Source organism: Camelus ferus, chromosome 5, assembly GCF_009834535.1.
Source record: "Camelus ferus isolate YT-003-E chromosome 5, BCGSAC_Cfer_1.0, whole genome shotgun sequence".
Taxonomy (NCBI): Eukaryota; Metazoa; Chordata; class Mammalia; order Artiodactyla; family Camelidae; genus Camelus; species Camelus ferus.
Genome location: NC_045700.1, coordinates 53464364 through 53487909, shown reverse-complemented (window position 1 = coordinate 53487909; position 23546 = coordinate 53464364). Strand labels below are relative to the sequence as shown.

Here is a 23546-nt window from a genome sequence, read left to right as displayed (position 1 = left end):
GCCAAAACATTACCTCTCAGAAAAGCCACATTCACACATAAAAAGTCATTTTTTTCTTATTCACACACTTCATTTTACTAATTGTCTCCTTTCAATATCACCATATCACAAAAGTAAGCACAGTTGGGCCTTGAGTATTTTTTGTTCAAAAGACTAAAGACTGAGCTTCAACTTTCACTGTGGCTTAAGATATTCAGCAGCTCATGAGGTTAAAGGGTTGTGAAGTTTTAAGAAAATCCCTTCCAAAGTGCATCCAAGAAGAGCAAGGGCACGCGAGGTAAGAGGTTGTGAAGACACGGGCCAGGGTGGAGGCGGGAGGGAATTTAGTTGAAGGAGGCACCACATATCAGCCCCCTGCTGGGCTCTTTTCAGCAGGAGATCATCGTGCTCTTTTTCCCTAAGGCAGAGCAGAGCAGCATGAATGAAGTTGATCCCTCAGTACACACAGATGAGGGAAATTTGATAGCTTTCCAGGCCTTTCTGAAAGAGGCATTAATCTCATTATTTTGATATATATCTTTATTTGTTTGAAGCATTTAGATAACCACAGTCAACTAAGTTTAGTGCACCCAGCGACAAATGTGTTGTATTGCTCATCCTTTTAGATCATCCATGAGGTTAAAGCTCTCCCTTAGATAAACTAATCGATCCATGAGTATATGTCAAATTTTCTATATTTTTAAAAGACACATAGGCATCAGAGCATGGCACACCTGCGTGCGCGCACACACACACACACACACACACATTTACATACACACAGAGGATGGCTCTTTGACCCAGGCAAGAGGGGCCTCTGTTCTGAGCCTTCTGCTTCAGAAAACCTCTCTGTCCTTCCTCTGACTACAACCCTTTGCACAAGACAAAGAATCCAGGAACTGAAGGACTGTGCTCACACAGAGCCTGAGCCAGGCTTCCAGGCCTCCTCTGGTGACCTCAAATTCCAGTCTTCCCCACTCAAACGGCCACCTCTGCTTCTTCCCCAGGTCTGTCCCCAGGCATGAACTATGTAGCAAACACCCATAGACCTGAGGGATGTCCAAGAGGCAGCTGTGTACAGAGGCTGTGATAAGGATACTCTTGAGACCTCTCACCTTGTGGGATGGGGCGGGGATGGCAAGAGAGGGGTGAGGGGTGGGCCTCTGGGCTCTAGAGCAGGCCCTTCCAGGATCTCCATTCTCTAAACATGAGGCTCCAAAGTTATCAAAGAATTTTAGATTTCTTTTTTTGCATAATAATTTTTTTAAATTGAGTTATAGTCATTTTACAATGCTGTGTCAAATTCCAGTGTAGAGCACAATTTTTCAGTTATACATGAACATACATATATTCATTGTCACATTTTTTTTTTGCTGTGAGCTACCACAAGATCTTGTATATATTTCCCTGTGCTATACAGTATAATCTTGTTTATCTATTCTACATATGCCTGTCAGTATCTAAAAATTTTGAAATCCCAGTTTGTCCCCCCTCCAAGAATTTTAGATTTTAACTTTGCCTAAAGCTGTATTTTTTTAGGGTAAGAAGAGAGAACATACTTCATTTGGAGATATTTACCATAATTTATAATTTGATATATTATATGTGGTCCTTTAATTGCACTCTTTTTCAAGTCCCACAAATGTTAGGGAAATGACTGTATATGTATATGTAGTTAATTTTCTCTAACATTTGTGATAATATGAATTTCCAAGAGGGTGGCAAAAAAGAAAAAATCTCTAAATTTTATAAGGTGTGCTTCAGACTATGATTTCACAGTGAGTCCACATCACTTTGGATTGCCTTTCCCAACATGTCTCAGCAAAACATTATACAGCCTGATTAAACAAAGCCTCATTCCCACACGGCTCCACCTTCCTTACTTGGCAAGGATTTAATCTGGTAACACCCTTTAAAGACCATCATTCCAGCCACATTCAAAGGAAATAGCCATTAGGACTCAACACAGAATCTTCTGGTTTTGTTTTGAAGTTGAATTCTGTTTCTAACCACAGAGCAGGTAAAACCCAAGAAAAAAACATCCCTAAAGGAGTAACACACTTTAAACTTTTCTTCCCACTCATCCTCTCCTGTTTTCTTTTAAATCAAAGCTTTACAAATTAAAGAAACAAAACTAAAAACCCAAAATAGAAACAAAGTTGAACCCATGGAACAATTCTGATATTTATCTCGCTAATACTTCCAGGCCAAAATAATAATACATTAGTAAATATTTACTGAGAACCCTCTGCAGCCCTAGGACATGCTCCTAGGTGCTGGCAGTCAAGGGATGTATATATAATACAGTGTGGAAAATACAACATAAGAAATGATAAGCAACAGGAAAGAGTTTTAATGTGAGTTCCAGGGCAGGAAGGATTATTTTACCTTAGGCAGTGGGTAGGAATTGAATATGTTTGGTGAAAAGGCAAGAAGGCATTTCGTAATTGCATTTCAGTTTTGTTTAGGGTATTCTGGAATATTCCAAGTTTAAATATTGAAAGTATCAAACCACCTTGCTTTCACATATCCAGGCAATAAGATTTGCTGACTGCCTAAGGTAATCTGAAACAGAGATCACAAGTGTGGGCAAGGAGGAACAGAGAAAGTCGGGCATTTGTTTTCAGGGTATTACTGCCAAAATTGATGACTTTTTAAGAAAATGGCTGTAAAATGCATTGACATGTTCATAGCAAGTATATTTTCTCTTTGGATATTGATAATCAATGGGAACATAGCATCTAGGTAACAACATCTGATTCTCAACATTAATTCCAGTGAGTCATTAAATCACCACAGCCATATATGGCATGAGTTATGAACTGACCCCACGATACACACCCTGTGTGTCTTAGCTGATGGCACTCAAGGTAGGTTGTTCATAAGCTGTCTACATTCCCCAACATACAGCTCCTTGGAATTAAGTCACTCCAGTGGCATTCACCACATTCTGTATTGCCAGAATACAAGCATACAAGCGAAGTTATAAATTACTGAGGCCTGACTAACTGTGTTTAATTACTCAAACCATTGTCAAATCCCTGGTGAAAGTTCTGAACCCCAAATATGGTCCACAAATTACAATTCGGGAAATATCACCATAGGCATTCAGTTAAGTTTGTTGAATTGGATTGAAGTTGCCACATCAGAAACAGTGCTTCAGCAGGGATGCAAAATGTAATGTAGAACAAAGGTTTTAGTTTGTGTTTGGTTTTGTCTTAGTTTTAAATTTATCTAATTTTTGGAACATCCAAACTGAATCTTTCTAGGTTTGGTACAATATGTAATCCATTATGGCAAAATGTTTTTAGAAAATAAACTGTGGTGAAATTGGAATGTGTACAGACATTATACTATTTGCATGAGAATTACAGAGGCGGGGGGTGGGAATTTGAACTGAGCCATGCATGTTCTATCCCAGGTCACTGTACCTGCTGCTCCCACTGCATAGAAAACCCTTCCTTTGTATGTCTGCATAGATAGTTCCCTGCAGCTTTCCAGTTTCTGACTAAATGTTGCCTTAATTAAAGAGACCACTGACCGCTTTCCATAAATAAGCAACCCTTTCTGCATATCTGCTTTCTGCATATCTAGAGTATATAAATAACTTACAACTCAGTAATAAAAAGACAAATAACACAATTAAAAAAGGGCAAAGGATGTGAATAGACATTTCTCCAAAGGTGATATACAAATGGCCAGTAAGCTCATGAAAAGATGATCAACATCATGAGTCATATCATTAGGGGAAGGCAAATCAAAATCATAATGAGCTTCTTCACACCCACCAGGGTGGCAATAACAAGGGTTGGCAAAGATACGGAGACATTGGAACCCTGATACATTGCTGATGGGAATATAAACTAGTGTAGCCACTTTGGAAACAGTTTGGCAGTTTCTCAAAATGTTAAGCGTAGAATTAGCATATGACCAACAATTCCACAACGAGGTATACAAGCAAGAGAATTGACAACGTATGTCCACACAAAAACTTGTTAATGTTCATAGCAGCATTATTCATAATAGACCCAAAGTGGAAACAACCCAAATGTCCATCAACTGATGACTGTACAAACAATGGTGGCACACCCATATAATGGAATATTGTTTGGCAACAAAAAGGAATGAAGTACTGATACGTGCTACAACATAGATCTTAAAAACATGCTAGGTGAAGGAAGCCAGTCACAGAAAGTCACATATTATATGATTCCATTTGTACAAAAAGTCCAGAATAGGGAAATCTATACAGCCAGAAAGTAGATTATTTGTTACCTAGTGCGGGGTTGGGGTAGTGAGGTGGGACTTGGGAATGACTGCTGATGTGTACAGGGTTTCTTTTGGGAATGATGAGAATGTGTGAAAATTAGATAGTGGTGATGGTTGCACAACTCTTGAGAGTTTTTACTAAAAACTACTTAACTTGAAATAAGGGTGAATTTCATGGCTAAATAAAGCTATTTAAAAAACACACACAGACAATTCATGTATGTAGGAATCACAGCTGAATAGCAGAATATGACTGGTGGTACCCTGGAGTGGTGCCACATATTAGAAAAATACAGAGTAGCATGAAGCCCTCCCCTGAGGGGAACAGATGACTCAAAGGCAATAGAATTCTTCCCTTGAGGGCCTAATCCTAGGCAGAGCAAGAACCTGGGGTTTAAGAGGTGTTTGAAACCCATTTGCTCAAATTTTCTTCTCGGCTTGTTGCTTCAGTGTCTGAAATGCCTTTTATAGGTCATTCTGTGGAATAAATCAGGAAGGACCTTACTAAAATAGAAACACTGTATGTGGAAATGCAGAGCACATTAACTTATAACACTAATAAGAATAAGCTTATGAACTTACTTAGCCAAGTGTTTTGGTAAGGCCTTAAAGGAGTGAAATGTTAATTAAAACTGAAGGGAAGAGAAAGAGATTGGTACCTGGCACACTGCCCAAAGTACTGATTTCAGCAGTAAAATCTGAGAAACATAGATACAAAATGTGGGATGGCACTGGAGACTAATTTTTTTTTTAATATCATAATCTACCCACCTTGTCTGACCTTTCCTGCCATGTACATCAACTTTGACCACATAGGCTAGATTACACACTTTTATTTTTCTGTTCTTTAAGGTTTAGTAGGCAAATGGTAAATCTAGGATTATAAATCCTAATCCTTGGCAGTGAAAAGCCACTGGAGTGTTTTTAAGAAAGGGAGTGTCATGATCAGGTGTTTTAGAAAAACTTGGGCTGCAATGTGAACAGGTATGTGGAAACAAGACTGGTTGTTGGGAGATAGTGGAGGGACCATTAACCCACCAAAATAGTATGCAGATTACTTCCAAGGGAAAACGCCTGTGGACTGTAACCTTATCAGAGCTTCCCTTATCTGACCAAAGCAGAGCTTTATGAGAGTCAGCTGCTACAGCCTTAGTCTCTGGGAAGTCTCCAGTCAGGACTTGGGCGCTGAGACATTCTAGAAAATTGTGTAAACAAACCTCATCAGAACGGTCCATCCTTTAAACCCTTCAACTCATCCATTTTCTTCATTAAGCTCGTATATAAACCAGTACTCCCAGCTGTCTGGAGAGCCACTTCTTAAACCTTGCTCTCAAGTGCATGTGAAAATTAACTTTTCTCTTGTTAACCTGTTATCAATTAATTTGCAGGCCCCCAAGCACTTGGACATAAGTTGGTAGAGGATAGTTGTTCCTCCCAACAATAGGTTGGGAGGTTGTTAAACTAATACTGGTAAAAAGACAGTGCTGGTTTGGATTAGGGTAGCAGTAGAAGGAAAAGAGATGTTTCGAGCAGAATCAACAGGGCTTGGGATTTGTATGGTCAGGAGGGACTAGGGAGAACAGGGGAATGAATCCTAGGTCTCTTGCCAGAGCCCTTCAAAAACTGAATACTAATTGGATGGCCTTCAGAATGCAGAGTGTACTACAAAACCTGTGGGGCGGGGGTGGGGGGACAACTGAAAAGCAGGTAACAGAATTCTTCATGGAAAAAACTGTCTTGTTTAGAATAAACATCTTGGTGAGCCATTTTTGGTTCTGCATTTGAAGCTTGTCTAAAATGAGCTAAAAATCGGACAAAGAAAATATTGCCTGCATGATAGAGTGGGAGAAGAAGGTTTTGCTTCAGAGATGGGTGAATCAAGTATTCCCAGAACAGAAAAAGCAGGGAAGGTGGCCCTACAAGACATCAGGAGCTAGGTCCTGAGCAAACGTGCTGGAGGGTGGCGCATACTGCCAATGAACAGATGTCTGATGTTCAATTTCACATTATTTGCCATGCTGTGCTGGGATACATTGTCTTCATACCCTAAGATATACACCCAAGTCTTTAACCCAAATGCCTGATGTAACATGTTTCAGGGAAATAAATGAACACACATATGTTTTACATTTGGGTTTCTGAAGAATGCACAGAAGAGGACAGCTACAAGAGGAAGGATGTGAAAGAGAGAATTCAGCAGTAGTAGGAACTGAAAGCAAAGAGTAAAGCAGGCAGGACGAACCCCCTGACCTTTACCACGTCTACCGGGAAGTGGGGTAGGAGGTGGGGTGGGGATGGCAGCAGGAAAACAAGAAAATTAATTTTGTTCCACACGCCATATGAGACCCAGGGCAGGGGCCAAAAATGGGGCCATTCCCTGTCTTGTATGTAACTCTGAGCAAAGGGGGTGACTAGGTCCACCAGGGTGCTGATACACTGGTAAATAGCTAAATGAGAATCTTTTAAGTTAGCTTTTTAGAAATCTCACATCTGAATTTCCTCATTCTTCATTTCCAGGCAAAAGTGAAAATACTTCTCTATCTGTGAATGTAGGTTATCTTGGACACACAAGTAATGGTTCAGAGTAATGAAAGAGCTGTTATCTGTCTGTTGGAAAAGATAATACTGTCTGGAGTAGACAATAATATTGGACAGTTTTTAATCTTATGACTCTTAGTGCTTCAGCATGGTAGAGGTTTTTCTAAATGAAGACCTCCGAACTCATGAAAATGCCTGAATTTCAGTATAAAGCTAGTGCCTTCTTACCTGGAGTCTCTACTCAATCAGTGAAATATGTTTTGAAGAAAAAATATATTGAATGTCTTATATAATGTTTTAAAGTTTATTTTCTTATTGTTTAAATTATTCTATAGAGAGGACTCCTCGAAGCAGAGCAGTTTAGAAAATAAATGCTGTACCTGGAAATCATCTCTTATGAGTTAATCTTTTAAAAATTAGGTCCTTCATGCATGATTTTCACAGAGACATTATTGTGCTTTCCAAATTACTGCGTCTCTCTGTGGTTACCACCAGGTACTCTAATGAAAAATAGATTGTTTTCTCCTCTTGTTGAGATCAGTGAAGTCTATGGTACACTTCTTTAATTTTCAAGTAAGGCCTAATAAAATATACCATGAAAACAAACTGGAAAATTAGAGTTTTTTAAAGTTGAAAGTCTCAGATGCTTGCTTTCGGATGTCTTCTGAAATTGTATATTCTATCAATAAAAGGTGTAAAACTATTTACATTATTTTAGTTCTATACTATAGATAAATTTTTAAATAAGTCAGATTTTATAGATATAAAAATAATTTTAAATTAAACTTGTTTACTTTTTCAGCAGTGATGGAAAAATACAAACATAAGCTTTGTAATTGGTCACTGGGTCTCTTGCAGCTGCTGTCTCTCCATGCACAATTATTTGCAATGGTTAATAATGCTCACTGGTGTCATTGAGCTAACCTAACCTTAATCAGCCTGACATACAGGTGACAGTTAAGATGAAGTATTTTTTTATCTTTGAAAGATTTACCTTGTCTTCGAGGCTGGGTCCTAAAATCAACTTATAGGAAGGACAGGCTCCTCCATTTTTTACATGAAACCAAATCTACATTGGCACTTGGGCAGAAATCTTGAAGGCTTTCCACATATAACTTTTAAGACTCACTATCTCTAAGATTTGTGATGGCAGGAAATTTTTGCAATAGCTCCACAAAATGGGAAGTGGACAAAATGTGTCTGTTTTTGGAAGTAACAATTCAGGAAATGAAACATAACTAGTCCTTTTATATTAGCTCCTTTTCCCAGTCTGTTAATTACACTATCTAACCAAAATGGGATATTTTGTTATTATCCGACCTCTCCGATACTTTTCTTACAGTTTTTGTTCTCTCCTCCATATCAAGAAGAACAAAAGGAAGTTTATCAATAACATATTCTCCTCTCCAACTCTCAATGCCAGAGATAAACAGTTGGACTCTAAGAGAAAAGAGTCTGTGTGTACAAAATGGAATCATTACAAGTAGATTTTTAGCAGTATTTTCTCCCTGGAGTATAAATATTTTGAACTTTTTTGGAGGATTTCAACAAAGGAGCATTAGAAAGAAATACTGGGCATTTGCAGAAGTCTGCAAATTTATCACAAAAATGGGGTGGGGAATGAAAAGTTATATTTTATTAATTAGAAGGAAGTCACTATTAATGTTAACTATTAACTTCAGTTAGCTGTTGTTTCCTGAGAAACTAACACATGATATGTTCCTCAGTATTCTACAACACAACAGGTTTCAAGTCTTGAAAGTAGTCAAAAATGGGGAAAATAATAGATTGTAGCTTAGAATCTCTCACCCCTTCAGCTTCAAAAACTTTGTATGAAACTTCATCCAAACAATTAACATACTTAATAAAGTTTTGAGTCACCAACTTCAGCTGTTTGCAGCATTTGTGGGAGTGGGAGGAATGAGAAAAAATTCTTAACGCGTTTCCCTCCCACTGTCCTTTCTTCATGATAAAGGTCACAGTTTTGCTTTATGATAGACTGGGTTATAGACTGTCGGGGCTAAAAGAGATTGTTTCAGTCATGTAGACTCATGCTCTTATTTTATACAGGAGAGAAAACTGAGACCCAGAGAACTTAAATGACTTGCCCAAGGTCACAAAGCTAAAAATAATGGGGTAAGGAGTAGAAAATATAGAGAAGGGATGAGTTTCCCTGTTAATTATTTTCTGTGCTTGTTGATTCAAGTATGTTAGCCCTACAAGAGACTCATTTTGGTGAGCCAGCTGAAAATACTTGTACTTGTTGTTTCTCAATATAACAAGGATTAAAAAAAAAAAAAGTCTAGAGGAATGAAAGGGGGAATGGCCCACAGAACGAGTGAGACACAGCATATGTGCTTTGGTTTTAAGCCTTTGGGCCAAAATCACACTTATAATCTTGGTAACCAAAAAGAATCTTGTTCCTGGAATGCTTGTAGAGACCTGAATTACTCATAAGCTTCTTAGGAAATAATTCATCCTTTGTTTGATAGTGCAACGATTCTTGATCAGAAAGGCAAGCAAACCTCTTACTGTTATGGGGCTAGTCGTACTGCAGTTGCTGATGTAACGAACACCTTGGAAATCCTTGATAAAGAGCTGTCCATTTTGAATGATGTTAGTATGGATGAAGTGATCTCAAGAGGTCTCTCCTGGCTCTTCCATCCTTTCCCTGTTGGTGCCAGTACAACAAACCTCACATGCTTGTTTCAGGGAGTTAGACTGGCCAGCAGTGATAGAATTTCTAACTGTAGACTTACTCAACTGGGGAAATAACCATAGGAAGTTTATTCCAAAGTATTGCCAGAATCATTATTCTGAAAGGTTTATCTGAGGAGGATTCAAATACCAATATTTAATACAGAACAACTGCAGTGAAGTCACTGGCTTTGGGCCACATATTTGGACCATTTGATAACAAGTGACAAGTGTAGCTTCTGGTTTTCCTTCTACTCAATTTCTCCTCCCCCTCATGCCCCCAGAGTAAATCTGTTACTGCCAGAGGATAAAAATTCCTTTCTAATCTACTTGCACAGGTAGGAGACTGACCAGAAGCTTCATGGGGTCTTAATTAAAGGTTTCCATTTTGCTAAAAGATAAGAAAGAAGCACTCTACCTTTATTTCTGAAGTCTCTAGGAACAACTTTAGCCTGATATCATATTAAAATACAACACACAAAATAATATCTGGCATCTTCTTGACATTCCAGAGGCATACTTGAAAATAAGTGATGCCAAAAGGAGCTAAAAATGATGAAGGAAATTACAGAAGTGTTTGACTAGAATCCAAAAGATTCTAACAGAGGAAAATTTCCCTCCACCCCACAATCATCTTAAGACTTTATACCAAAGAATGCTAAAGATTTTAACTGGTTGGCAAAATACATAGCAGGTGGCAAAAATATTTTTGACTTGGTAGCTAAACATTTTCTTTTTATCTACATACTTGACCATTTTATGAACAAAATTCATCATTAGAAAACAACAATAAAAAATCAGGAAGAATTTATATGTGATAGATTCCTCTATCTGAAAACAGCAAGGTTCTTTAGTTTTTTCTAGCAACTAGAAACTCTTCAGTGCTCAAGTATTTGATTCTCTGGTCTCCCCTTGTGTCTCCCTACCCCCACTGAAATACTGTGAATCAACATGAAATTTGACAACACTTTCCCTTCCTCATTGCAGATATGACTCATTGCTCTTGGTGTAATCCCCAAGGACCAGAAGCTCTACTTGAAAGTAAGTAACAGAAGAAGCACCTTTAATTCAAGCTGGTTTACCCAGAGAACTCTAATAGTTACTATTCACTGACTTCTTAAGTGTGCATTTTAAAGCTAAGTGCTTGAAGTGTCCTCTCTCCAGCTCCCCCTGAGGAAACCAGTGCAGAAAAGCTGGAGAGGTAGCCTGACTGGTAAGTCTTCCACTTGAAGTTTATCAGCAGTTCTACTTAACTGTGCCTTATCTCTAGGATGCTATTGGATTTTAGCTTTAGGAGCATTTTATTTTATTTTCAAGATTTTGGATCATCTTCCCTTCAGACCATTCTGCCTTTGCATACAAAAAGTAATAGATCTGAGCTACTTCTTAAAAGCATTTCTAATTTAAAACTTGACCCTTTTTCTGCTGTGTGAAAACTGCTACCCCACCTCCCCGTCTGTCTCAGACTGAGAGAGTACTGTGGAGCTTGATTCACTACAGAAATCTTAAGTCATCTGGAAAAGCCTGTGAGTCTTTCAGTCAAACAATATTCAAATAAGAAGGAAAAAAGAATATGCCACTCCAAGTAAAATTCTACTTACCCTTACTTGAATATAGGAAAAAATAAATAAAAAGCTGAGGCCCCTTTACTTTTCCAAATCCTAGAAACTTCTAGTCCTGAGAGAAATTGTTTCTTGGTTTAGAAGATGAGAAGAGTTGAAGTTAAACAATGATCCTTTTTCCATTTCTTAAAAAAAAAAAAAAAGAAAGAAAGAAAGAAAAAAGGCCAGCAGAGGCAAATGCTCTGTTGGACAAAGTGTTTCAGCAGATGTTCATTGTCCCAGGGAGAAAACAGCCCCTACTTTGTAGCTTAGCATTTGCAAATTTACAAATTTAAATATTTCTAACTTGAAATGGTCCATGTGTTATAAGTGAGACGTAAATATTATGTCTCATGGAATGCTGACAATTGTCATTATATCATGATATAGTGATTCAATAATTGTCACCCATCAAACTTCTGTAGATTTTTTTCCCAATCATTTACAGTAGCACCCTGGAAGAATGTTAATAATTATAGTAACATTTAGAGAGTGCTTATGTACCGGGCACTCAGAATTATTCTATGAGGTAAGTACTGTTAGGATGTCTATTTTAAAATGTGGGAACTAAGGCTCACAAAGTTAAGTCACTTAGTAAGTCAGAAAGCCAAGAAGTGGTGGCATTGGCATTCGAATACAGGCAGTGTGACTCTAGGACGGGTAGTCAGACCTTTTCTGTAAAGGGCCAGATAATGAAAACTGTAGACTTTTCAAGTCCTAACAGCTGTGTTACAACTACTCCACTCTGTCTTTGCAGAACAAAAGCAGCCTAAGACAATATGTAAATAAGTGAGCATTGGTTGTTCCAAGAAAACTTTATTTATGGACAATGAAATTTGAATTTCATTTAATTTTCATGTGTCACAAAGTATTATATTTCTTTGGATTTTTTTCAACTATTTAAAAACGTAAAAATAATTCTTACCCCATGGTTTGTACAAAAACACAAGACAGTCTCAATGTGGCCCACTTACTATTTTGTTGATCCCTGCTCAAAGCTCTTAAAGACTGTATTATTTTTCTAGTAGTGCCTTTTTATAATGTATGTTTTAAAATAGCTAATAGAACTACATTGACATTCTAGCATTATCAAGGTATGTCAGACTTTGATCATATAAAATTATGTTTTGGGAAATAAGATTTGCTTTTTATATTATATGAGTAGGTTGACTCATATGAAATTTGCCAATATTTGTTTGACCAATAAAAGTGACAGTTTCATATAGTTTAACATAATGTTTATTAATGTCTATTGTCTTAGGAGGTGACACATTTTATTAGAGCAATAAAGTACAGGCCAGTAACCACAGAGACATGTAATCATTCAAGCCGCAGATGTATGACACATTAGATGATTGTTAAGGTTCCTTCAGAATCTTTTCTATAAAATGAATTAGGATAGTCTTGGAGTTATAAAGAAAGGGGAATGTCATATTACTACATAATTTCTCAGTGACAAGTACTAAACTGAATTATCTCATTTTGTTTCCAGAATGACACTATGAGATGAGTGTTTTTACCAAGTTTATGGTTGAGACAGTCTGGGTTCTTAGAGACTAAGTAACTTACCCGCTTTCAGTACACCATTAGATAGCAAAGCCTGGACTTGAACAAAGATGAAAGGATTCCTCTTTGCTTTGCTCACACAACGAGGACAGTCTCACTGTAATCTGTCAGTAGCACTTAGACTTTAAAGATAAAAATTAATTTTTTTTCAAATTCATTGCTAGAAAACAGTTGTAAGCCATAGTATTAGAATTTCTCTCGTTTATAATAAACTCCAGAAAATATTACTGGCATATTTCTAAACATTTTTTGTAGCCACATTTATATTGTATCTTTGGAATTTTTTTATACCAATAACCTCCCCTTGGGTATGATCTCAGTTTATTTTTAAATAGAAGCACAGAAGAAGGTGAGAACAATAGTTTTTAGTGAATGCACTCTTCATAAGCTAAATGATTACTTAAAACTGGTAAGTTTACAAAGTCTAAGAATTTTAGAGCATCAAATTGTTGTTTTCACAATTTGACATATTGATAGAACTTTTAACTCCTGCATATACTAAGAAAACAATTCTACATATACTCAGAAAAAAAAGCATTTGGGAAGGAAAGAAACTACAAAGAAAGATCAAAACAAATATCTAGATCAGGATATTAAAATTATAATACCTTGCTTCATTTATGCTTCTCATTCCCTATCTAAAGAAGAAACCAATAACCTCATCAATGGCTATTGAGGAATAAACTATGACATAGGTAAGAAATTCTAAAGAATTCATCAGAGATAGAGATATCCACCCAAGGAAATGAATTACTTTGAGTTACAGTTACACTGGAAAGATACATTACTGCTCTTTTTCTTTTTTTTTTTTTTCTTTTATTTTCTCTTTTATTCCCTTTTCCCTTTATTCTTGGCATAGCAAGTAAAATAAATCTCAGGCACAACTGGCCTCTTTCCACTCACAAGTTTCCATCTTTACTTTTATGTCTTTTTTCCCCCTACATGCCAGATTGACTTTTCTTACTAACATTATTTCAACTCTTCAAATACTCTATTTCCTTTCATTCAAAATTTACTTCAAAGTCAGCCTTCTCTAGAATGCACACCATGTAAGTTGCCATGAAAGTGAAATCTGCCAGAAAGTGAAATTCAGAAATTAATGAAAAGATTCTTGGCAGTCACCAAGAAATAGAGGGTTCACATGGGAAAAAAAATATGAACTAACTTTTACAACCACTATTTATAATGCATCAGTTTCTGTTGTTATTTTATTTTGACTATATACTAGACTAGGATCAAAAATGGTTGAAAAAATGGGGATTTTGCATTTTCTGATTTCCACTAGAATGTAATCACAATAAAAATAGGATTTTTGCTTATTCACTGTGGAATTTCCAATTGAAAACAGTTTTGGAACATGATAGGTGCTCAATAAATATCTCTAGAATAAATGCATGGATTATTGAAGAGTGACTTTGGACATGAAATCAGGAGCACAACAATTAAACAGATATTGTTTTGCCTTAAGAAGTCCTTTATTCACAAGTAGAAGCAATGAGGGAAATATTGTACAAGTCAAGCAGACAAAGCGCTATTTAGTAATATGGACATGACATGAGCTTAAAGATAAAGTGACCGTTGTCATGTTGGTACTGGTAATAAATAATCAAGGGAAAACTGGACAATCCAGTCAGATCATGATTCCTTTACATAGGCAGATTCCAGAAAGTTCAACTAAAAATTAGGTGTGATCCAGTAGACCAATATTATAAATCAAAGGAGTAGAGGCACATGAGATTTCGGGATGTCCAGAAAACAAAAATTCTACCCACAAGCATGCATGTTAGCATATCATGGCTAACATGATAAGATATGTGAGGTCTGAAGAGCAGGATTTCTCAGTCTCAGCGTTATTGACATTTGGGATCTGATACATTTTTGTTGTAGGGAGTGGCCTGAATATTGTGAGATTTTTAGCAGCATCCCTGACCTCTACCCACTAGATGGGGGAGTACCTCACCTGTCTGATGTGCAACAAAAAAAAAATACCTTCAGACATTGCCAAATTGAGAACAACTGTTCAAAGGAAGGAAGAGAAGAGAGACAGCATTCACAGGTTTTAGAAATACTTATAAGCAAACATGGAAAAAGGAACTTAGAAGAGTGATTCAAAAATCATATCATTGCAGTTGAGAAGTTTAAAATCCCAGTTTAACAAAAATGTTAAGGACAAAAGAAAGGAATGTCCCTCATGGCTTATCAGAGCACGATAAAGTTTGGTACTGATTGTGTATAGTTAAACAACAGGACAGTAAAAATTACTAAAATATCTTGCAGATATCTTCTCCCTTTAGATAAATAATCTTCTATTGTTACAAACAGACGTATTTTAGTAAAGAGAGTAAGAAAGCACTTTATTATACATGTTATTCTGAATTTCTAAAGTTAGGTAAATTTAATATCAAAAGAGTATGGGAAAATTATCAAAGGCCCAATAATGTTTTTAGAAATCACTGAAATGATTTTAGGAGTTGAACCATAAAATAAATAATTCTATTTTCAAAACAATTTTAAAATAGGTAGTGTAAAAAATTGATATGCTACTTAGTAAGGATCCCTGACATAATTCTAGAACCATCAAAGATCTGCTGAGTGCCTATAATAGAAGAATTGATTGTCAAAAACCTTCTTGAGTACACTATAAATAAGATATGTCAAATTAATCTCATACTTGACTAGGTTTCTTGAATTGTTGATCAAAGCAATGCTACAAATGCAGCGTATCTTGATTTCCACAAAGGATTCGTGAAATACTCTTAGGCTCTCTGTGTTCTTGCATACAAACTCGAAAAGCACGAGCTGATTGATAATACAGTTTATTTTCCCTACACTACCAGCTAACCATTCCCCCCACCTTCATAGGCTCACCTTGTTATAAATGCTTTTTGGAATCTCTAGAACTCCTCAAAGTATCAAAGCCATTACATTCAATAATCGATAAGTGCCGTTCAAAGTCTATCATATTTATGGTATTTCAATCACTGATCTACGAACTATCAATGCATTTCAGTCTCTTCTTAATTAAGGTTCAGCAAAAATTTTATAGACTGATTTCCATCTCAACCTAGGTGGACATCATTCTTTTTGCAAAATTCTTAATCCACAGAGAAGCAAATTAATATCAGTTAATATTTGTTTACTTTAAAATACCACTGAAAAATAAAAATAAGATTTTTTGTTACCCTATTAAACATTTTTAACTGTTTATTAATGTCACAATTACTCCATTATACTTACAAAAAAGAAATGGTGTACCAAATGGGAAGAAATCTGCCTGTGAGATATTGTATCAGTCTGACCTCTGCCCTTCTCCACCCATTCCACATATTCACCTGTCGCCTTGCTCCAGTAAATGCAAAAATGACCAGCAAAAATGTTAGCAGCATATATATTTTAAGCACTATTGTATCAATATAAAGACTATATTTTCAGGGCAAAGAGAACTTTCTGACAAGGTGAAAAGGGAATGTAAGCTAGATTGGAATTGCTGAATTACATCTTGCCTAGAGACAAATGCACTGTTCCAACAAAAATGGTAATAAGTCACACCAAGTATATATAACTACAAACCATGTATTTATTTAAATAAGCTGCTTAATTTTACTGCTACATAAATAAAAAAAGAGTGTAGTGAGTTTGTGATAGCTGATGAGACTACGACTTGTAATTTTAGTTAATTTTTTTAAATGTATAGGAATTCAAGAAAGGAGATTCTTATTTGACAAGTTAAAAATAAATGGATAGATTGCATGTCATATTCAGCTATCGCTTCATCAATATTATTCCACACAATAGTTTCCTTACTATGGTATTGGTTCACTTGTAGAAAACCCAAATCATATTGTCAGGTAAGGGCGTGCTGCAAGGATTTCTTTCCAGCGTTAACTAGGGTTCATATTACAACTGGTCATCTTTATACTCAGGTGTCTTCAAACACTGAACAAATGGAAACATACTTAATGAGATAACAAATATTTGACCTGACTTGTATCCATTTTGATGATCTTCTTTGTAAAGGAAATATATCCCTAGGAAACCCAGAGCCATGGAAGAGAGGAGGTAAAATATGACTGTGAAAGAAAGCATCAATAACAGCACTCAACTCGGTTCCTCTGCCAATTTGACAACGCTTGTCCTCAACATATAGCCTATGTACACTGTGTGATGTTGTAAGTTCACAGGATTGCAGAGTTCAGCCTGAGCCTATGAAAGTATGAACTCTTTAAGAAGGAGAGGGTGATCTGACCCAACAAACTCGATACATGGAGTCCTTGTCAAGCACTTGCCCCACATTGTTACCCACAGTGAGCACTGCATTGTCTGGGAGCAACTAACTTTGAATCAAGAAATGCTGTTTTCCTTTCTGAGGAAGAAGTGTAAATTTTTTGTTTGTGTCACATGTATTAATAAGCTACACTAAATACAAGGACCCTGAGTTTATCTTCATCTTTAAGACAAAATTATGAAGAAAATAGCCAATAGGAAAGAGAGAATGAAAATTCGTAGAGATTTTGTTGTTTTTAAGAGAGACAAGTAGCCAAGTTATATACAAGACCAACAAGTCTTCCTTTTGAAGTTAACAAATATAAAGCCCATTTCTTAGAACCTAAGAAACAAGATTTGAAATATTTTCTCCAAATAGAAGTAATGATATAAGCTTCCACAACAATGATTTTAGTATTTCAACTGTAAAAGCACTCACAGCATCTTAGTTTACGTGTATCTACTACTTTGAAATCAAGAGGAAAAAACTCTACAACCAGTCTCACAGACTTACATTATTACCTCTTTTTATTTCCTCTCAGAAACTTAAGCTGGAAGAAAATCAATTTAGCATGATTTTACATGACACTATTCCACATAAAATCATTATTTCATATTCACTCATAAAAGCATTTAAGTGATTTAGGAAAAAGTTAAGCAAAAGGAAGAAGGTAGTGCTTTCAGATCCAAATCTTACCTGGGAAATTGAAGTTGAACAAAACCCCTGAAATCCTTCTTTACTTGCAGTCCTCTCCTCAAGGGACCAGTAAATCACAGCAGCCTATATTCTTAAACCCTGAAAGAAAAATCAGGAAGCTTGATCTGTGCACATAATGGCCTGCATAATGTAAGAAAGCGCCGTTTCTTGGCAACTAGGAAACAATCCTTTTCAATTAACTCACAGCAATTGGCCCACATTTGTTGTTAAACACAGAGTAAAGAAAATGTTTTAAGACCTCAAAAGAACTTGGTAATAGCTTACCGGGAAAGTCAGATCAGTTTGTTCATTTTGCAAAGCATTTTTAATTAATCGACTGCCCATTCCACTCACCTAACTCTTTCCTAAGAACTTTTGTTGACATACCTGTTGCACTTCCTTGTTGCATATTATTTACTTAAAACCCCAGTCCTGAAGAGTTGCATTCGTTGTTGAAAAAACAGAATGAAAAGGTGAAAAGTAGTTCTAGCAAACCAGTGGTGTCCTGGTCTCGGTCATTTTGCTGACCATACTTTGCTTTCTAAAACATCAGCTTGAATGTAGCCCTGGGTGCTCACTAGGATACATAATTCAAAACAGTTGTATGTTATATTCTCTTAACTATTAAAGACTACCTCCAGCAGGTGCTAATTTTAGGTGATATGTAAGAAATGCAGCTGGGCTAGGTGATTTTGTGCTAATTTAACTATTTTGGAGGATTCATACATACAGTTGTCCTTTGGTATCCTGGATGGAGGGGTTTGGTTCTAGACCCCCTCACCTCGCCCCACGGAGGATAACAAACTCCATGAATGCTCAAGTCTCTTATATAAAATGGCATAGTATTTGCATATAACCTATGCACATCTTCCAGTACACTTTAAATCTTCTCTAGATTACTTATAATACCTACTACAATGTAAATACTATGGAAATAGTTGTAAATACAATGTAAATGCTATGTAAATGTTGCCAGGCAGGCAGCAAATTCAAGTTTTGCTTTTTGAAACTCTCTAGAATTTTTTTTTTCAAATATTTAGATCCATGGTTGGTTGCATCTATGGGTGCAGAACCCACAGATGTGGAGGGCCAAGTGTAGTTACGAGAATTTGATGAACTCTTTGGACAATCTTCTTAGGGTGCTTTGCATTCTCATATACATATTTGAAATTTCATATATCCATAGGGGCCCATATGTGAGGCCCTTATTTAAAAATCTCTGTTCAAAAAGGCAAGTAGTGAGGAAAATATGTTATACATAGATGATTTTTGCTGTTAACCAAACTTTACCATTGCAAATGGTGAAGTTGTGACTATCTAGTATGATTATATCTCCCAAATGAAAAGACAGCTTAAGATAATTCCATATCCAACAAAGCCAAATTGGATGAGTTTTGTCTTCATCTCCCCCTCCATTTTGCCAAGATTGACCAAGAGTGTATGTTATGAGGTTTACCTTCGACAGCTCTTTTGTTTTCTTTTTTTCCTTTTATCGTCCAAATCTTGCTAAAATGTGTTAATTTTGTCTTGCTATCATTAGTGGGCAATTCTTCTTAGGTAATATTTTTTTAAACTATAACCTTTTGTTGGGATTATCTTTACACAAAGCGCTTTCTCTGTTGGTGGGAATTTGAGGCAGTATTGTAAACTGTTGAAGCTGTATTTGGGTAGACCTTCGGGCACCTCAAATCACACTCCAGACAGCTGTGTACACTTTCCATGGATAGAACTGGCTGGGATAATTTTATAAGTGTTTCTTCAGCTTTTGTGCGGACTCTTCCACTTGCTAGCTCTGTGACCTGAGGCAGATTTGTTAAACCTTTTGTGTCTCAGGTGCCTTATCTGTCAAATGAAGTTAATATTTACATCATAGAGTTATTTTGAGGATAGACTAAGATTACGTATGTAAAACTTCTTAAAACAATGCCCAGCAGATGGTAAGTGCTCAAAGGTTAGCTATGTTATTAACATCACCCTTGTTGCTATTGTTAGCACTTCTGAACTAAATAACTTTCAAGGTCCTTTTCAGATTTAGGATTTCCAAAATCCTATGTCATCCTTACATAAAAATCTAAAGTAACATAAACAAAGGCTCTAGAGGCACATTCTTCTTCTTCCTCTTTTTTTTAATAGAAAATCCTCATTTATCATCTAATACAGCTAATGTTTAGAACTTTTATATACCCTCTCACTAACAAAGAAAAATGCGCAATTATTTTGAAAAGTGAAAACTTTATCTTTCTGAAAAATGCATTTGTGTTAAACAGACTGACTTAATTTAACCAAAGTCTTAGAGAATCAGAAATTTTCCAAGAGTCTTTTCTTATAAGGCATTTTATTATGTGCAATGCAATTATTACAAGAATCACAAGCCTTTCATCTCATATTCTTAAAATGTATGGACCATTACTTCAGCTTTTGGCATCCATTTAGGTGTATTTTTAACCAACAGCTGCAAATCCTAATATTTGAGAGGAAATGCATGCTTTTGAGCATTTGCTGTAAACACAGTCCAGCCAGAGTGAGCCGTAAAGACTCCATCTGATCCTCTCCAGCTTAAAAGGTAGGTTTAACCTTAGGTCTTGGCCAAATCCATTGTGCAGCTTCCTCAATCAAATAGCACGCCATCTCTCTGCTAGGAAAAAGTTCAAGATTATTCTTACAGGCCAAATGAACCAATCTTCTTGGGAGGGAATGGATTCAGCTACCTGGGTAGATATTTACCATCATCTGCTTGTTACATGACAGTGCCTCCCTTATTCTTTATTTCTACCAGTCTTGCTTGCCTCAGTATCTTGAAATAGCAAATTCTAGCACAGGGGAAATTAACCCATGAAATGTGCAAAAAACTGAAAGGACAATATTTGTTTAAAAGTACTGAACTCTGGAGATTGTAACAGAAATACTCTGGAGAACATCAATCTAATGTCTCTCTCTTCACAGAAGATTGGATGTAATGTGAAAACAGTGCTACATAAACTACTCGGAAATGTGAATTCCTCATCACAAATTCTGTAACAATCTAAGTCACAGAGTCATTTCCCTTTCATAACTCTGAGAAAGTCTTCAAAGTTCAGTGCTACCAATTCAAAGGGCATAAAATATAGCATGATATACAGTATTTATTAGTAACTTTGGGGTACCTTTATTTCTAATTCAATATAATGTTGAAAAACGATTCATTATGGGAAATATTAAAATTTAAATAAAAATAAAATGAATACTGTTATACAAAAACATGTAGAAGTCATAGATAATCCTTCCATAGCTTATATGTTTGCAAACAAGATACCATCTCATATGACACAAGTTGATGGAGACCGTGCAAAATAATTTTTGTGTATGGTATTTAATGATAAAATATTTTACAAAATGAAGTATGTTATAAGCATTAACTAAAAATAGAAATAAGAGTTTAGTGGATTATCATCAGTAAAACCAAATATTTTTGAGTTCTCATTTTTGGAGCTAAGAAAAAAAATGAGTTTATGAAACTGCCTGAATGCCCATCAGAAGGGTACATATGGTTTCTATAATCTAGGATTCTAGTTTTTAAGCTGCATGGTAAAAAAGAACTGACATGTGAAACATGCAGATTCTTGGGCCTCAGTCTTGGAGATATGAATTGAATGTCTTGAGTGAGGTCAAGGAATCTGTATTGTAGTTAGGTTCCTAGTACTGGCGTGAGTGGGCTTAGGGCTGCTGTTGAGAATTACTGACCCAGAGAAATACAGGCAGCTAAGTCTCTGCTCCTCTGACAGAGGGAACGCTTGGATAACTGAAAGAGGAAGCAGGTTACCAAAAGGGAGAAGTGTGTTTGGTCATGAGGAAAAATAGGAAATACAAGTTAGCTTCCCTGCGCCAGAGAACAGGATGGAGAAGAGTGGGAAATGAATCTTGAAAGGCAAACAGAAAATGTAGACACACCTATAGTGGGATCCCATATCACACTTGTAATGACATTTACTGTAATAAAAGCCAAACATCCTTACTATAGACTACCAGACTGGGCGCCTCTTACCTCTCAGTTCTCACTGTTCTCCCCTTAACTGACTCTACTTGATCTACTAACTATTCTTTAAAATACAGAATCCTCTCCTTCCTTCACATCGTCCCTTAAATGTCATCTTCCCAAGAACCTTTCTCCCACCACCCTGTTTGAAACCACAACCCTTGCCCAACCCTGCTGATACTCCCTATTCCCTTCCTGCCATAACCATTTATCACCACATTCTACACCTAGAGTGTTCATTTTCTGTCTCTTCCCACTAGGCCATAAACTCTATGAAGGCAGGAATTTTTATCTGTTCTGTTTACTGATATATCCCCAGCATCGAGAATGTCACCTGGCAGATTCTAACTATTACACAGGATTAAAGAGGGTCTCCAGGAAAAGTATCATATTGTTAACACTTAGAGACAGGACTTTATTTAGCATGAGACGTAGAAAAAAATATTTTAAAGATTCATTTTTAATTTCTCTGTGCTCTTCTAAAAAAAGAAAGTAAGAAAACTGAATTATGGGAATCTTTTCAACTGTTACTACGCTTCAAGGTATATTTATTTTCCATTCTTTCACAAAGGTGAGCATGCATAGTTATTGTTTAACCCTATCAAAAGCTAATAATTGTGTCACTTTAGCCTTGGGGAAATGAAAAACAGGAAACTTTTTATCAAGGTACATAGATTCATAAGTAATATTTTAAAAGGTTACTTGAAGGGTGTTAACAGAATTACTTTTGAACAGACCTGTAATAAGGTAAAATAAAAATCTGGTTTTTTCCTGAAAAAGCATTGAAAAAAACCTAGAAATTTGCCATTGATACCCTATTTTTTTTTACTTACCTGACTAAACCTGAATATTATTTTTTTAGCAAAACTATTATAGAAATGAGCCTTAAGCGATGGAAATTATTGTTATAATTAATAATGGCAAGATTACTGCATTAAATTGCAGAATGTATTTCTTCCAAAAGGCCTAACTATACAGATTAAAAACAGAAATGACCTCACCAGTTCATCTGAAAAGCAAGGAAAGGCCTTACCCACTTCAAAATCTTTCTTTCACTCCTTCCCCAACTCTTGTTCCTTAGGAAAGTCCACTTTTATTTATACATCACACTGGGCTTCCTCCCCTAATAATATGAAAATACCTCTAAGTTATTTTCAGTGACATTGTAATGGCCTGGTAGCTTTCCAATTACTTGACTTAGTGGACAGCTAAGTATTGTTCACAGGACAACTTCTGACACTGGGTGCATAGAAGTCCCTGGGGAGTGGGTGGTGCAAAATTATCATTGAAATGGAAACAGAAGGGGGAGCAGGAGGTGAGAAATGTTTCCAACTTTCTGCTTTGTCCTATGTACAGGAGACAAGTGACTCTCTCAAAGTAACATAAATCTACACATGTTTCTCGACATCCCATTCCTTTTACATTCCAACATCTTCAAAATTCAAAATCCATTCATCAAATAAATTAGCATCAACAAATAACCATCACATTCACATTATGTTTCCAACAATATTATCTATATGGCCTTCCCAAAATATTCTCTCTCCCTTCCCCTCTACCTCTATCCCTCAGTCTCTCTCCATGTCTCCCCTCTCCTTCTCCCTCTTTCACACACACACAACCTATCAAAAGTGTAAGCTTGCCCTTATCTGACTTGTTAACTACACATCTACTCTGTGTCAAGTGCTGGTAAGTAGATTATATATTTATTTCATTTCACCCTCAAAACAGTCCTAGAAGGTGAAAACTTTTATCTCTATGTTACAAATGAGGAAGATGAGCCAAAGAGATGTTAAGTAAATTTCCTAGTCACATTTATTAACCAAGAGGCTAAAATCAGTTTAGAGTCTTAAGTGACTCTAAAATGCCTGCTTATAACCCACACTGTATGGTCTTTCCTCAGCCCCCTGCCATAGCCAACAAA

The 23546-nt window shown here is 36.3% G+C and overlaps 2 protein-coding genes across 11 annotated transcripts in view; one reads left to right on the top strand and one right to left on the bottom strand.

Annotated features, from left to right (window-relative positions):
- The window catches only part of ITPRID2 (ITPR interacting domain containing 2), a 79858-nt gene extending 62161 nt beyond the window's left edge, over positions 1-17697 (bottom strand). For 2 of the 3 annotated variants that reach the window (XM_032479857.1, XM_032479858.1), the window contains exon 1: positions 17611-17697. The gene's annotated coding sequence lies outside the window, so the exon portion shown is untranslated. The remainder of the gene's footprint in view (positions 1-17610) is intronic. The other variant, XM_032479859.1, reaches the window with a different exon arrangement.
- NEUROD1 (neuronal differentiation 1) overlaps positions 1-23546 on the top strand; it is a 174455-nt gene that overhangs the window by 24703 nt on the left and 126206 nt on the right. For all 8 annotated transcript variants that reach the window (XM_032479867.1, XM_032479864.1, XM_032479870.1 and 5 more), the window contains exon 5: positions 10471-10524. The gene's annotated coding sequence lies outside the window, so the exon portion shown is untranslated. The remainder of the gene's footprint in view (positions 1-10470; positions 10525-23546) is intronic.